The following is a 15392-nucleotide window of genomic DNA, read 5'->3' as shown; positions in this document are numbered from 1 at the left end:
GTCAGTACTGTCTCATTGAAGCAGGGTAGTGTTCAGCCTGGGTCAGTACTGTCTCATTGAAGCAGGGTAGTGTTCAGCCTGGGTCAGTACTGTCTCATTGAAGCAGGGTAGTGTTCAACCTGGGTCAGTACTGTCTCATTGAAGCAGGGTAGTGTTCAGCCTGTGTCAATACTGTCTCATTGAAGCAGGGTAGTGTTCAGCCTGTGTCAGTACTGTCTCATTGAAGCAGGGTAGTGTTCAGCCTGTGTCACTACTGTCTCATTGAAGCAGGGTAGTGTTCAGCCTGTGTCAATACTGTCTCATTGAAGCAGGGTAGTGTTCAGCCTGTGTCAGTACTGTCTCATTGAAGCAGGGTAGTGTTCAGCCTGTGTCAGTACTGTCTCATTGAAGCAGGGTAGTGTTCAGCCTGAGTCGGTACTGTCTCATTGAAGCAGGGTAGTGTTCAGCCTGAGTCAGTACTGTCTCATTGAAGCAGGGTAGTGTTCAGCCTGTGTCAATACTGTCTCATTGCTTCAAGCAGGGTAGTGTTCAGCCTGTGTCAGTACTGTCTCATTGAAGCAGGTTAGTGTTCAGCCTGGGTCAGTACTGTCTCATTGAAGCAGGGTAGTGTTCAGCCTGTGTCAGTACTGTCTCATTGAAGCAGGGTAGTGTTCAGCCTGTGTCAGTACTGTCTCATTGAAGCAGGGTAGTGTTCAGCCTGGGTCAGTACTGTCTCATTGAAGCAGGGTAGTGTTCAGCCTGGGTCAGTACTGTCTCATTGAAGCAGGGTAGTGTTCAGCCTGGGTCAGTACTGTCTCATTGAAGCAGGGTAGTGTTCAGCCTGTGTCAGTACTGTCTCATTGAAGCAGGGTAGTGTTCAGCCTGGGTCAGTACTGTCTCATTGAAGCAGGGTAGTGTTCAGCCTGGGTCAGTACTGTCTCATTGAAGCAGGGTAGTGTTCAGCCTGGGTCAGTACTGTCTCATTGAAGCAGGGTAGTGTTCAGCCTGAGTCAGTACTGTCTCATTGAAGCAGGGTAGTGTTCAGCCTGTGTCAATACTGTCTCATTGCTTCAAGCAGGGTAGTGTTCAGCCTGTGTCAGTACTGTCTCATTGAAGCAGGTTAGTGTTCAGCCTGGGTCAGTACTGTCTCATTGAAGCAGGGTAGTGTTCAGCCTATGTCAGTACTGTCTCATTGAAGCAGGGTAGTGTTCAGCCTGTGTCAGTACTGTCTCATTGAAGCAGGGTAGTGTTCAGCCTGGGTCAGTACTGTCTCATTGAAGCAGGGTAGTGTTCAGCCTGGGTCAGTACTGTCTCATTGAAGCAGGGTAGTGTTCAGCCTGGGTCAGTACTGTCTCATTGAAGCAGGGTAGTGTTCAGCCTGTGTCAGTACTGTCTCATTGAAGCAGGGTAGTGTTCAGCCTGGGTCAGTACTGTCTCATTGAAGCAGGGTAGTGTTCAGCCTGGGTCAGTACTGTCTCATTGAAGCAGGGTAGTGTTCAGCCTGGGTCAGTACTGTCTCATTGAAGCAGGGTAGTGTTCAGCCTGAGTCGGTACTGTCTCATTGAAGCAGGGTAGTGTTCAGCCTGAGTCGGTACTGTCTCATTGAAGCAGGGTAGTGTTCAGCCTGTGTCAATACTGTCTCATTGCTTCAAGCAGGGTAGTGTTCAGCCTGTGTCAGTACTGTCTCATTGAAGCAGGGTAGTGTTCAGCCTGGGTCAGTACTGTCTCATTGAAGCAGGGTAGTGTTCAGCCTCGGTCAGTACTGTCTCATTGAAGCAGGGTAGTGTTCAGCCTGTGTCAGTACTGTCTCATTGAAGCAGGGTAGTGTTCAGCCTGTGTCAATACTGTCTCATTGCTTCAAGCAGGGTAGTGTTCAGCCTGTGTCAGTACTGTCTCATTGAAGCAGGGTAGTGTTCAGCCTGGGTCAGTACTGTCTCATTGAAGCAGGGTAGTGTTCAGCCTGGGTCAGTACTGTCTCATTGAAGCAGGGTAGTGTTCAGCCTGTGTCAGTACTGTCTCATTGAAGCAGGGTAGTGTTCAGCCTGGGTCAGTACTGTCTCATTGAAGCAGGGTAGTGTTCAGCCTGGGTCAGTACTGTCTCATTGAAGCAGGGTAGTGTTCAGCCTGGGTCAGTACTGTCTCATTGAAGCAGGGTAGTGTTCAGCCTGTGTCAGTACTGTCTCATTGAAGCAGGGTAGTGTTCAACCTGTGTCAATACTGTCTCATTGAAGCAGGGTAGTGTTCAGCCTGTGTCAGTACTGTCTCATTGAAGCAGGGTAGTGTTCAGCCTGTGTCAGTACTGTCTCATTGAAGCCTGTGTCAGTACTGTCTCATTGAAGCAGGGTAGTGTTCAGCCTGTGTCAGTACTGTCTCATTGAAGCAGGGTAGTGTTCAGCCTGTGTCAGTACTGTCTCATTGAAGCAGGGTAGTGTTCAGCCTGTGTCAGTACTGTCTCATTGAAGCAGGGTAGTGTTCAGCCTGGGTCAGTACTGTCTCATTGAAGCAGGGTAGTGTTCAGCCTGGGTCAGTACTGTCTCATTGAAGCAGGGTAGTGTTCAGCCTGGGTCAGTACTTTCTCATTGAAGCAGGGTAGTGTTCAGCCTATGTCAGTACTGTCTCATTGAAGCAGGGTAGTGTTCAGCCTGTGTCAGTACTGTCTCATTGAAGCAGGGTAGTGTTCAGCCTGTGTCAGTACTGTCTCATTGAAGCAGGGTAGTGTTCAGCCTGGGTCAGTACTGTCTCATTGAAGCAGGGTAGTGTTCAGCCTGGGTCAGTACTGTCTCATTGAAGCAGGGTAGTGTTCAGCCTGGGTCAGTACTTTCTCATTGAAGCAGGGTAGTGTTCAGCCTATGTCAGTACTGTCTCATTGAAGCAGGGTAGTGTTCAGCCTGTGTCAGTACTGTCTCATTGAAGCAGGGTAGTGTTCAGCCTGTGTCAGTACTGTCTCATTGAAGCAGGGTAGTGTTCAGCCTGGGTCAGTACTGTCTCATTGAAGCAGGGTAGTGTTCAGCCTGTGTCAGTACTGTCTCATTGAAGCAGGGTAGTGTTCAGCCTGTGTCAATACTGTCTCATTGAAGCAGGGTAGTGTTCAGCCTGTGTCAGTACTGTCTCATTGAAGCAGGGTAGTGTTCAGCCTGTGTCAGTACTGTCTCATTGAAGCAGGGTAGTGTTCAGCCTGAGTCGGTACTGTCTCATTGAAGCAGGGTAGTGTTCAGCCTGAGTCAGTACTGTCTCATTGAAGCAGGGTAGTGTTCAGCCTGTGTCAATACTGTCTCATTGCTTCAAGCAGGGTAGTGTTCAGCCTGTGTCAGTACTGTCTCATTGAAGCAGGGTAGTGTTCAGCCTGTGTCAGTACTGTCTCATTGAAGCAGGGTAGTGTTCAGCCTGTGTCAGTACTTTCTCATTGAAGCAGGGTAGTGTTCAGCCTGTGTCAGTACTGTCTCATTGAAGCAGGGTAGTGTTCAGCCTGTGTCGGTACTGTCTCATTGAAGCAGGGTAGTGTTCAGCCTGGGTCAGTACTGTCTCATTGAAGCAGGGTAGTGTTCAGCCTGTGTCAGTACTGTCTCATTGAAGCAGGGTAGTGTTCAGCCTGTGTCAGTACTGTCTCATTGAAGCAGGGTAGTGTTCAGCCTGTGTCAGTACTGTCTCATTGAAGCAGGGTAGTGTTCAACCTGTGTCAATACTGTCTCATTGAAGCAGGGTAGTGTTCAGCCTGTGTCAGTACTGTCTCATTGAAGCAGGGTAGTGTTCAGCCTGTGTCAGTACTGTCTCATTGAAGCCTGTGTCAGTACTGTCTCATTGAAGCAGGGTAGTGTTCAGCCTGTGTCAGTACTGTCTCATTGAAGCAGGGTAGTGTTCAGCCTGTGTCAATACTGTCTCATTGCTTCAAGCAGGGTAGTGTTCAGCCTGTGTCAGTACTGTCTCATTGAAGCAGGGTAGTGTTCAGCCTGTGTCAGTACTGTCTCATTGAAGCAGGGTAGTGTTCAGCCTGAGTCGGTACTGTCTCATTGAAGCAGGGTAGTGTTCAGCCTGAGTCAGTACTGTCTCATTGAAGCAGGGTAGTGTTCAGCCTGTGTCAATACTGTCTCATTGCTTCAAGCAGGGTAGTGTTCAGCCTGTGTCAGTACTGTCTCATTGAAGCAGGGTAGTGTTCAGCCTGGGTCAGTACTGTCTCATTGAAGCAGGGTAGTGTTCAGCCTGGGTCAGTACTGTCTCATTGAAGCAGGGTAGTGTTCAGCCTGGGTCAGTACTGTCTCATTGAAGCAGGGTAGTGTTCAGCCTGGGTCAGTACTGTCTCATTGAAGCAGGGTAGTGTTCAGCCTGTGTCAGTACTGTCTCATTGAAGCAGGGTAGTGTTCAACCTGTGTCAATACTGTCTCATTGAAGCAGGGTAGTGTTCAGCCTGTGTCAGTACTGTCTCATTGAAGCAGGGTAGTGTTCAGCCTGTGTCAGTACTGTCTCATTGAAGCCTGTGTCAGTACTGTCTCATTGAAGCAGGGTAGTGTTCAGCCTGTGTCAGTACTGTCTCATTGAAGCAGGGTAGTGTTCAGCCTGTGTCAATACTGTCTCATTGAAGCAGGGTAGTGTTCAGCCTGTGTCAGTACTGTCTCATTGAAGCAGGGTAGTGTTCAGCCTGTGTCGGTACTGTCTCATTGAAGCAGGGTAGTGTTCAGCCTGAGTCGGTACTGTCTCATTGAAGCAGGGTAGTGTTCAGCCTGAGTCAGTACTGTCTCATTGAAGCAGGGTAGTGTTCAGCCTGTGTCAGTACTGTCTCATTGAAGCAGGGTAGTGTTCAGCCTGTGTCAGTACTGTCTCATTGAAGCAGGGTAGTGTTCAGCCTGTGTCAGTACTTTCTCATTGAAGCAGGGTAGTGTTCAGCCTGTGTCAGTACTGTCTCATTGAAGCAGGGTAGTGTTCAGCCTGTGTCAGTACTGTCTCATTGAAGCAGGGTAGTGTTCAGCCTGGGTCGGTACTGTCTCATTGAAGCAGGGTAGTGTTCAGCCTGGGTCAGTACTGTCTCATTGAAGCAGGGTAGTGTTCAGCCTGGGTCAGTACTGTCTCCTTGAAGCAGGGTAGTGTTCAACCTGTGTCAGTACTGTCTCATTGAAGCAGGGTAGTGTTCAGCCTGTGTCAATACTGTCTCATTGAAGCAGGGTAGTGTTCAGCCTGTGTCAGTACTGTCTCATTGAAGCAGGGTAGTGTTCAGCCTGTGTCAGTACTGTCTCATTGAAGCAGGGTAGTGTTCAGCCTGTGTCAATACTGTCTCATTGAAGCAGGGTAGTGTTCAGCCTGTGTCAGTACTGTCTCATTGAAGCAGGGTAGTGTTCAGCCTGTGTCAGTACTGTCTCATTGAAGCAGGGTAGTGTTCAGCCTGAGTCGGTACTGTCTCATTGAAGCAGGGTAGTGTTCAGCCTGAGTCAGTACTGTCTCATTGAAGCAGGGTAGTGTTCAGCCTGTGTCAATACTGTCTCATTGCTTCAAGCAGGGTAGTGTTCAGCCTGTGTCAGTACTGTCTCATTGAAGCAGGGTAGTGTTCAGCCTGTGTCAGTACTGTCTCATTGAAGCAGGGTAGTGTTCAGCCTGTGTCAGTACTTTCTCATTGAAGCAGGGTAGTGTTCAGCCTGTGTCAGTACTGTCTCATTGAAGCAGGGTAGTGTTCAGCCTGTGTCAGTACTGTCTCATTGAAGCAGGGTAGTGTTCAGCCTGGGTCAGTACTGTCTCATTGAAGCAGGGTAGTGTTCAGCCTGTGTCAGTACTGTCTCATTGAAGCAGGGTAGTGTTCAGCCTGTGTCAGTACTGTCTCATTGAAGCAGGGTAGTGTTCAGCCTGTGTCAGTACTGTCTCATTGAAGCAGGGTAGTGTTCAACCTGTGTCAATACTGTCTCATTGAAGCAGGGTAGTGTTCAGCCTGTGTCAGTACTGTCTCATTGAAGCAGGGTAGTGTTCAGCCTGTGTCAGTACTGTCTCATTGAAGCCTGTGTCAGTACTGTCTCATTGAAGCAGGGTAGTGTTCAGCCTGTGTCAGTACTGTCTCATTGAAGCAGGGTAGTGTTCAGCCTGTGTCAATACTGTCTCATTGAAGCAGGGTAGTGTTCAGCCTGTGTCAGTACTGTCTCATTGAAGCAGGGTAGTGTTCAGCCTGTGTCAGTACTGTCTCATTGAAGCAGGGTAGTGTTCAGCCTGAGTCGGTACTGTCTCATTGAAGCAGGGTAGTGTTCAGCCTGAGTCAGTACTGTCTCATTGAAGCAGGGTAGTGTTCAGCCTGTGTCAGTACTGTCTCATTGAAGCAGGGTAGTGTTCAGCCTGTGTCAGTACTGTCTCATTGAAGCAGGGTAGTGTTCAGCCTGTGTCAGTACTTTCTCATTGAAGCAGGGTAGTGTTCAGCCTGTGTTAGTACTGTCTCATTGAAGCAGGGTAGTGTTCAGCCTGTGTCAGTACTGTCTCATTGAAGCAGGGTAGTGTTCAGCCTGGGTCGGTACTGTCTCATTGAAGCAGGGTAGTGTTCAGCCTGGGTCAGTACTGTCTCATTGAAGCAGGGTAGTGTTCAGCCTGGGTCAGTACTGTCTCCTTGAAGCAGGGTAGTGTTCAACCTGTGTCAGTACTGTCTCATTGAAGCAGGGTAGTGTTCAGCCTGTGTCAATACTGTCTCATTGAAGCAGGGTAGTGTTCAGCCTGTGTCAGTACTGTCTCATTGAAGCAGGGTAGTGTTCAGCCTGTGTCAGTACTGTCTCATTGAAGCAGGGTAGTGTTCAGCCTGTGTCAATACTGTCTCATTGAAGCAGGGTAGTGTTCAGCCTGTGTCAGTACTGTCTCATTGAAGCAGGGTAGTGTTCAGCCTGTGTCAGTACTGTCTCATTGAAGCAGGGTAGTGTTCAGCCTGAGTCGGTACTGTCTCATTGAAGCAGGGTAGTGTTCAGCCTGAGTCAGTACTGTCTCATTGAAGCAGGGTAGTGTTCAGCCTGTGTCAATACTGTCTCATTGCTTCAAGCAGGGTAGTGTTCAGCCTGTGTTAGTACTGTCTCATTGAAGCAGGGTAGTGTTCAGCCTGTGTCAGTACTGTCTCATTGAAGCAGGGTAGTGTTCAGCCTGTGTCAGTACTTTCTCATTGAAGCAGGGTAGTGTTCAGCCTGTGTCAGTACTGTCTCATTGAAGCAGGGTAGTGTTCAGCCTGTGTCAGTACTGTCTCATTGAAGCAGGGTAGTGTTCAGCCTGGGTCAGTACTGTCTCATTGAAGCAGGGTAGTGTTCAGCCTGTGTCAGTACTGTCTCATTGAAGCAGGGTAGTGTTCAGCCTGTGTCAGTACTGTCTCATTGAAGCAGGGTAGTGTTCAGCCTGTGTCAGTACTGTCTCATTGAAGCAGGGTAGTGTTCAACCTGTGTCAATACTGTCTCATTGAAGCAGGGTAGTGTTCAGCCTGTGTCAGTACTGTCTCATTGAAGCAGGGTAGTGTTCAGCCTGTGTCAGTACTGTCTCATTGAAGCCTGTGTCAGTACTGTCTCATTGAAGCAGGGTAGTGTTCAGCCTGTGTTAGTACTGTCTCATTGAAGCAGGGTAGTGTTCAGCCTGTGTCAATACTGTCTCATTGCTTCAAGCAGGGTAGTGTTCAGCCTGTGTCAGTACTGTCTCATTGAAGCAGGGTAGTGTTCAGCCTGTGTCAGTACTGTCTCATTGAAGCAGGGTAGTGTTCAGACTGAGTCGGTACTGTCTCATTGAAGCAGGGTAGTGTTCAGCCTGAGTCAGTACTGTCTCATTGAAGCAGGGTAGTGTTCAGCCTGTGTCAATACTGTCTCATTGCTTCAAGCAGGGTAGTGTTCAGCCTGTGTCAGTACTGTCTCATTGAAGCAGGGTAGTGTTCAGCCTGGGTCAGTACTGTCTCATTGAAGCAGGGTAGTGTTCAGCCTGGGTCAGTACTGTCTCATTGAAGCAGGGTAGTGTTCAGCCTGTGTCAGTACTGTCTCATTGAAGCAGGGTAGTGTTCAGCCTGGGTCAGTACTGTCTCATTGAAGCAGGGTAGTGTTCAGCCTGTGTCAGTACTGTCTCATTGAAGCAGGGTAGTGTTCAACCTGTGTCAATACTGTCTCATTGAAACAGGGTAGTGTTCAGCCTGTGTCAGTACTGTCTCATTGAAGCAGGGTAGTGTTCAGCCTGTGTCAGTACTGTCTCATTGAAGCCTGTGTCAGTACTGTCTCATTGAAGCAGGGTAGTGTTCAGCCTGTGTCAGTACTGTCTCATTGAAGCGGGGTAGTGTTCAGCCTGTGTCAATACTGTCTCATTGAAGCAGGGTAGTGTTCAGCCTGTGTCAGTACTGTCTCATTGAAGCAGGGTAGTGTTCAGCCTGAGTCGGTACTGTCTCATTGAAGCAGGGTAGTGTTCAGCCTGAGTCAGTACTGTCTCATTGAAGCATGGTAGTGTTCAGCCTGTGTCAATACTGTCTCATTGCTTCAAGCAGGGTAGTGTTCAGCCTGTGTCAGTACTGTCTCATTGAAGCAGGGTAGTGTTCAGCCTGTGTCAGTACTGTCTCATTGAAGCAGGGTAGTGTTCAGCCTGTGTCAGTACTGTCTCATTGAAGCAGGGTAGTGTTCAGCCTGGGTCAGTACTGTCTCATTGAAGCAGGGTAGTGTTCAGCCTGTGTCAGTACTGTCTCATTGAAGCAGGGTAGTGTTCAGCCTGGGTCAGTACTGTCTCATTGAAGCAGGGTAGTGTTCAGCCTGTGTCAGTACTGTCTCATTGAAGCAGGGTAGTGTTCAACCTGTGTCAATACTGTCTCATTGAAGCAGGGTAGTGTTCAGCCTGTGTCAGTACTGTCTCATTGAAGCAGGGTAGTGTTCAGCCTGTGTCAGTACTGTCTCATTGAAGCCTGTGTCAGTACTGTCTCATTGAAGCAGGGTAGTGTTCAGCCTGTGTCAGTACTGTCTCATTGAAGCAGGGTAGTGTTCAGCCTGTGTCAATACTGTCTCATTGAAGCAGGGTAGTGTTCAGCCTGTGTCAGTACTGTCTCATTGAAGCAGGGTAGTGTTCAGCCTGTGTCAGTACTGTCTCATTGAAGCAGGGTAGTGTTCAGCCTGAGTCGGTACTGTCTCATTGAAGCAGGGTAGTGTTCAGCCTGAGTCAGTACTGTCTCATTGAAGCATGGTAGTGTTCAGCCTGTGTCAATACTGTCTCATTGCTTCAAGCAGGGTAGTGTTCAGCCTGTGTCAGTACTGTCTCATTGAAGCAGGGTAGTGTTCAGCCTGTGTCAGTACTGTCTCATTGAAGCAGGGTAGTGTTCAGCCTGTGTCAGTACTTTCTCATTGAAGCAGGGTAGTGTTCAGCCTGTGTCAGTACTGTCTCATTGAAGCAGGGTAGTGTTCAGCCTGTGTCAGTACTGTCTCATTGAAGCAGGGTAGTGTTCAGCCTGGGTCAGTACTGTCTCATTGAAGCAGGGTAGTGTTCAGCCTGTGTCAGTACTGTCTCATTGAAGCAGGGTAGTGTTCAGCCTGTGTCAGTACTGTCTCATTGAAGCAGGGTAGTGTTCAGCCTGTGTCAGTACTGTCTCATTGAAGCAGGGTAGTGTTCAACCTGTGTCAATACTGTCTCATTGAAGCAGGGTAGTGTTCAGCCTGTGTCAGTACTGTCTCATTGAAGCAGGGTAGTGTTCAGCCTGTGTCAGTACTGTCTCATTGAAGCCTGTGTCAGTACTGTCTCATTGAAGCAGGGTAGTGTTCAGCCTGTGTCAGTACTGTCTCATTGAAGCAGGGTAGTGTTCAGCCTGTGTCAATACTGTCTCATTGCTTCAAGCAGGGTAGTGTTCAGCCTGTGTCAGTACTGTCTCATTGAAGCAGGGTAGTGTTCAGCCTGTGTCAGTACTGTCTCATTGAAGCAGGGTAGTGTTCAGCCTGTGTCAGTACTGTCTCATTGAAGCAGGGTAGTGTTCAGCCTGGGTCAGTACTGTCTCATTGAAGCAGGGTAGTGTTCAGCCTGGGTCAGTACTTTCTCATTGAAGCAGGGTAGTGTTCAGCCTATGTCAGTACTGTCTCATTGAAGCAGGGTAGTGTTCAGCCTGTGTCAGTACTGTCTCATTGAAGCAGGGTAGTGTTCAGCCTGTGTCAGTACTGTCTCATTGAAGCAGGGTAGTGTTCAGCCTATGTCAGTACTGTCTCATTGAAGCAGGGTAGTGTTCAACCTGTGTCAGTACTGTCTCATTGAAGCAGGGTAGTGTTCAGCCTGTGTCAGTACTGTCTCATTGAAGCAGGGTAGTGTTCAGCCTGGGTCAGTACTGTCTCATTGAAGCAGGGTAGTGTTCAGCCTGGGTCAGTACTGTCTCATTGAAGCAGGGTAGTGTTCAGCCTGTGTCAGTACTGTCTCATTGAAGCAGGGTAGTGTTCAGCCTGTGTCAGTACTGTCTCATTGAAGCAGGGTAGTGTTCAGCCTGAGTCGGTACTGTCTCATTGAAGCAGGGTAGTGTTCAGCCTGAGTCAGTACTGTCTCATTGAAGCAGGGTAGTGTTCAGCCTGTGTCAATACTGTCTCATTGCTTCAAGCAGGGTAGTGTTCAGCCTGTGTCAGTACTGTCTCATTGAAGCAGGGTAGTGTTCAGCCTGGGTCAGTACTGTCTCATTGAAGCAGGGTAGTGTTCAGCCTGGGTCAGTACTGTCTCATTGAAGCAGGGTAGTGTTCAGCCTGGGTCAGTACTGTCTCATTGAAGCAGGGTAGTGTTCAGCCTGTGTCAGTACTGTCTCATTGAAGCAGGGTAGTGTTCAGCCTGTGTCAATACTGTCTCATTGCTTCAAGCAGGGTAGTGTTCAGCCTGTGTCAGTACTGTCTCATTGAAGCAGGGTAGTGTTCAGCCTGGGTCAGTACTGTCTCATTGAAGCAGGGTAGTGTTCAGCCTATGTCAGTACTGTCTCATTGAAGCAGGGTAGTGTTCAGCCTGGGTCACTACTGTCTCATTGAAGCAGGGTAGTGTTCAGCCTGGGTCAGTACTGTCTCATTGAAGCAGGGTAGTGTTCAGCCTGGGTCAGTACTGTCTCATTGAAGCAGGGTAGTGTTCAGCCTGGGTCAGTACTGTCTCATTGAAGCAGGGTAGTGTTCAGCCTGTGTCAGTACTGTCTCATTGAAGCAGGGTAGTGTTCAGCCTGTGTCAGTACTGTCTCATTGAAGCAGGGTAGTGTTCAGCCTGGGTCAGTACTGTCTCATTGAAGCAGGGTAGTGTTCAGCCTGGGTCAGTACTGTCTCATTGAAGCAGGGTAGTGTTCAGCCTGGGTCAGTACTGTCTCATTGAAGCAGGGTAGTGTTCAGCCTGGGTCAGTACTGTCTCATTGAAGCAGGGTAGTGTTCAGCCTGTGTCAGTACTGTCTCATTGAAGCAGGGTAGTGTTCAGCCTGTGTCAGTACTGTCTCATTGAAGCAGGGTAGTGTTCAGCCTGTGTCAGTACTGTCTCATTGAAGCAGGGTAGTGTTCAGCCTGTGTCAGTACTGTCTCATTGAAGCAGGGTAGTGTTCAGCCTGTGTCAGTACTGTCTCATTGAAGCAGGGTAGTGTTCAGCCTGTGTCAGTACTGTCTCATTGAAGCAGGGTAGTGTTCAGCCTGTGTCAGTACTGTCTCATTGAAGCAGGGTAGTGTTCAGCCTGTGTCAGTACTGTCTCATTGAAGCAGGGTAGTGTTCAGCCTGTGTCAGTACTGTCTCATTGAAGCAGGGTAGTGTTCAGCCTGTGTCAATACTGTCTCATTGCTTCAAGCAGGGTAGTGTTCAGCCTGTGTCAGTACTGTCTCATTGAAGCAGGGTAGTGTTCAGCCTGTGTCAGTACTGTCTCATTGAAGCAGGGTAGTGTTCATCCTGTGTCAGTACTGTCTCATTGAAGCAGGTTAGTGTTCAGCCTGTGTCAGTACTGTCTCATTGAAGCAGGGTAGTGTTCAGCCTGTGTCAGTACTGTCTCATTGAAGCAGGGTAGTGTTCAGCCTGTGTCAGTACTGTCTCATTGAAGCAGGGTAGTGTTCAGCCTGTGTCAGTACTGTCTCATTGAAGCAGGGTAGTGTTCAGCCTGTGTCAGTACTGTCTCATTGAAGCAGGGTAGTGTTCAGCCTGTGTCAGTACTGTCTCATTGAAGCAGGGTAGTGTTCAGCCTGTGTCAGTACTGTCTCATTGAAGCAGGGTAGTGTTCAGCCTGTGTCAGTACTGTCTCATTGAAGCAGGTTAGTGTTCATCCTGTGTCAGTACTGTCTCATTGAAGCAGGGTAGTGTTCAGCCTGTGTCAGTACTGTCTCATTGAAGCAGGGTAGTGTTCAGCCTGTGTCAGTACTGTCTCATTGAAGCAGGGTAGTGTTCAGCCTGTGTCAGTACTGTCTCATTGAAGCAGGGTAGTGTTCAGCCTGTGTCAGTACTGTCTCATTGAAGCAGGGTAGTGTTCAGCCTGTGTCAGTACTGTCTCATTGAAGCAGGGTAGTGTTCAGCCTGTGTCAGTACTGTCTCATTGAAGCAGGGTAGTGTTCAGCCTGTGTCAGTACTGTCTCATTGAAGCAGGGTAGTGTTCAGCCTATGTCAGTACTTTCTCATTGAAGCAGGGTAGTGTTCAGCCTGTGTCAGTACTGTCTCATTGAAGCAGGGTAGTGTTCAGCCTGTGTCAGTACTTTCTCATTGAAGCAGGGTAGTGTTCATCCTGTGTCAGTACTGTCTCATTGAAGCAGGGTAGTGTTCAGCCTCTGTCAGTACTGTCTCATTACATGCAGGAGTGTAGTGTTCAGCCTGTGTCAGTACTGTCTCATTGAAGCAGGGAAGTGTTCAGCCTGTGTCAGTACTGTCTCATTGAAGCAGGGTAGTGTTCAGCCTGTGTCATTACTGTCTCATTACTTGAAGCAGGGTAGTGTTCAGCCTGTGTCAGTACTGTCTCATTGAAGCAGGGTAGTGTTCAGCCTGTGTCAGTGCTGTCTTATTGAAGCAGGGTAGTGTTCAGCCTGTGTCATTACTGTCTCATTACTTGAAGCAGGGTAGTGTTCAGCCTGTTTCAGTGCTGTCTTATTGAAGCAGGGTAGTGTTCAGCCTGTGTCAGTACTGTCTCATTGAAGCAGGGTAGTGTTCAGCCTGTGTCAGTACTGTCTCATTGAAGCAGGGTAGTGTTCAGTCTGTGTCAGTACTGTCTCATTGAAGCAGGGTAGTGTTCAGCCTGTGTCAGTACTGTCTCATTGAAGCAGGGTAGTGTTCAGCCTGTGTCAGTACTGTCTCATTGAAGCAGGGTAGTGTTCATCCTGTGTCAGTACTGTCTCATTGAAGCAGGGTAGTGTTCAGCCTGTGTCAGTACTGTCTCATTGAAGCAGGGTAGTGTTCAGCCTGTGTCAGTACTGTCTCATTGAAGCAGGGTAGTGTTCAGCCTGTGTCAGTACTGTCTCATTGAAGCAGGGTAGTGTTCAGCCTGTGTCATTACTGTCTCATTACTTGAAGCAGGGTAGTGTTCAGCCTGGGTCAGTACTGTCTCATTGAAGCAGGGTAGTGTTCAGCCTGTGTCAGTACTGTCTCATTGAAGCAGGGTAGTGTTCAGCCTGTGTCAGTACTTTCTCATTGAAGCAGGGTAGTGTTCAGCCTGTGTCAGTACTGTCTCATTGAAGCAGGGTAGTGTTCAGCCTGTGTCAGTACTGTCTCATTGAAGCAGGGTAGTGTTCAGTCTGTGTCAGTACTGTCTCATTGAAGCAGGGTAGTGTTCAGCCTGTGTCAGTACTGTCCCATTGAAGCAGGGTAGTGTTCAGCCTGTGTCAGTACTGTCTCATTACTTGAAGCAGGGTAGTGTTCAGCCTGTGTCAGTACTGTCTCATTGAGGCAGGGTAGTGTTCATCCTGTGTCAGTACTGTCTCATTGAAGCAGGGTAGTGTTCAGCCTGTGTCAGTACTTTCTCATTGAAGCAGGGTAGTGTTCAGCCTGTGTCAGTACTGTCTCATTGAAGCAGGGTAGTGTTCATTCTGTGTCAGTACTGTCTCATTGAAGCAGTGTAGTGTTCATCCTGTGTCAGTACTGTCTCATTGAAGCAGGGTAGTGTTCGTCCTGTGTCAGTACTGTCTCATTGAAGCAGGGTAGTGTTCAGCCTGTGTCAGTACTGTCTCATTGAAGCAGGGTTGTGTTCAGCCTGTGTCAGTACTGTCTCATTGAAGCAGGGTAGTGTTCAGCCTCTGTCAGTACTGTCTCATTGAAGCAGGGTAGTGTTCAGCCTGTGTCAGTACTGTCTCATTGAAGCAGGGTAGTGTTCAGCCTGTGTCAGTACTTTCTCATTGAAGCAGGGTAGTGTTCAGCCTGTGTCAGTACTGTCTCATTGAAGCAGGGTAGTGTTCAGCCTGTGTCAGTACTGTCTCATTGAAGCAGGGTAGTGTTCAGCCTGTGTCAGTACTGTCTCATTGAAGCAGGGTAATGTTCAGCCTGAGTCAGTACTGTCTCATTGAAGCAGGGTAGTGTTCAGCCTGTGTCAGTACTGTCTCATTGAAGCAGGGTAGTGTTCAGCCTGTGTCAGTACTGTCTCATTGCTTCAAGCAGGGTAGTGTTCAGCCTGTGTCAGTACTGTCTCATTGAAGCAGGGTAGTGTTCAGCCTGTGTCAGTACTGTCTCATTGAAGCAGGGTAGTGTTCAGCCTGTGTCAGTACTGTCTCATTGAAGCAGGGTAGTGTTCAGCCTGTGTCTGTACTGTCTCATTGAAGCAGGGTAGTGTTCAGCCTGTGTCAGTACTGTCCCATTGAAGCAGGGTAGTGTTCATCCTGTGTCAGTACTGTCCCATTGAAGCAGGGTAGTGTTCAGCCTGTGTCAGTACTGTCTCATTACATACAGGAGTGTGCATGACTGGAGAATCAGACCCACTGAACAAAGAGATCCACCTTAAAGTTCAATTTTACAACAACAGGGGGTTAGACTGGAGAATAGTAATGTAACCTTTGCCTCTGGAAGCACTGCAATTGTGTCGTTCTGCTGTGTATTGAAGGGGTAGTGTACAGTATAGTGTGATTCTGCAGTTCTGCTATGTATTGAAGGGGTAGTGTACAGTATAGTGTGATTCTGCAGTTCTGCTGTGTATTGAAGGGGTAGTGTACAGTATAGTGTGATTCTGCAGTTCTGCTGTGTATTGAAGAGGGATAGTGTACAGTATAGTCTGTGTCATAACACTGCTCCATTACTGCAGTGGGCGTTGTGTGTTATACCATCTTATCTGGCAGCTGCAGAGCCAGTCTGACACATTTATCTCAGTGGAGCAGCGGTCTGGCCCTGTGATGAATATGAATACAGGAGTCTGGCTGTGGGTGTGCAGTACTTCACAGTGCAATCATGACAGGAGTCTACATGGGGTCTGGCTTGTTATTGTCACACAGCTACAACTAACAGAGCTTGTGTTATGAAGATGAGATTCCCAGGGAGGACTGGTCTCATTGTCTTGAATTTGCTACCAGCTGTTTCTACACAGAAGAGAC

The 15392-nt window shown here is 48.5% G+C and overlaps 1 protein-coding gene across 4 annotated transcripts in view; it reads left to right on the top strand.

The window, feature by feature from the left end:
- LOC117970363 (butyrophilin subfamily 1 member A1-like) overlaps positions 1-15392 on the top strand; it is a 184794-nt gene that overhangs the window by 6708 nt on the left and 162694 nt on the right. The gene's annotated exons all lie outside the window — the stretch shown is intronic.

This window comes from Acipenser ruthenus, chromosome 43 (genome assembly GCF_902713425.1).
Source record: "Acipenser ruthenus chromosome 43, fAciRut3.2 maternal haplotype, whole genome shotgun sequence".
Classification (NCBI taxonomy): Eukaryota; Metazoa; Chordata; class Actinopteri; order Acipenseriformes; family Acipenseridae; genus Acipenser; species Acipenser ruthenus.
This window is presented reverse-complemented; position numbering and strand designations above follow the sequence as displayed.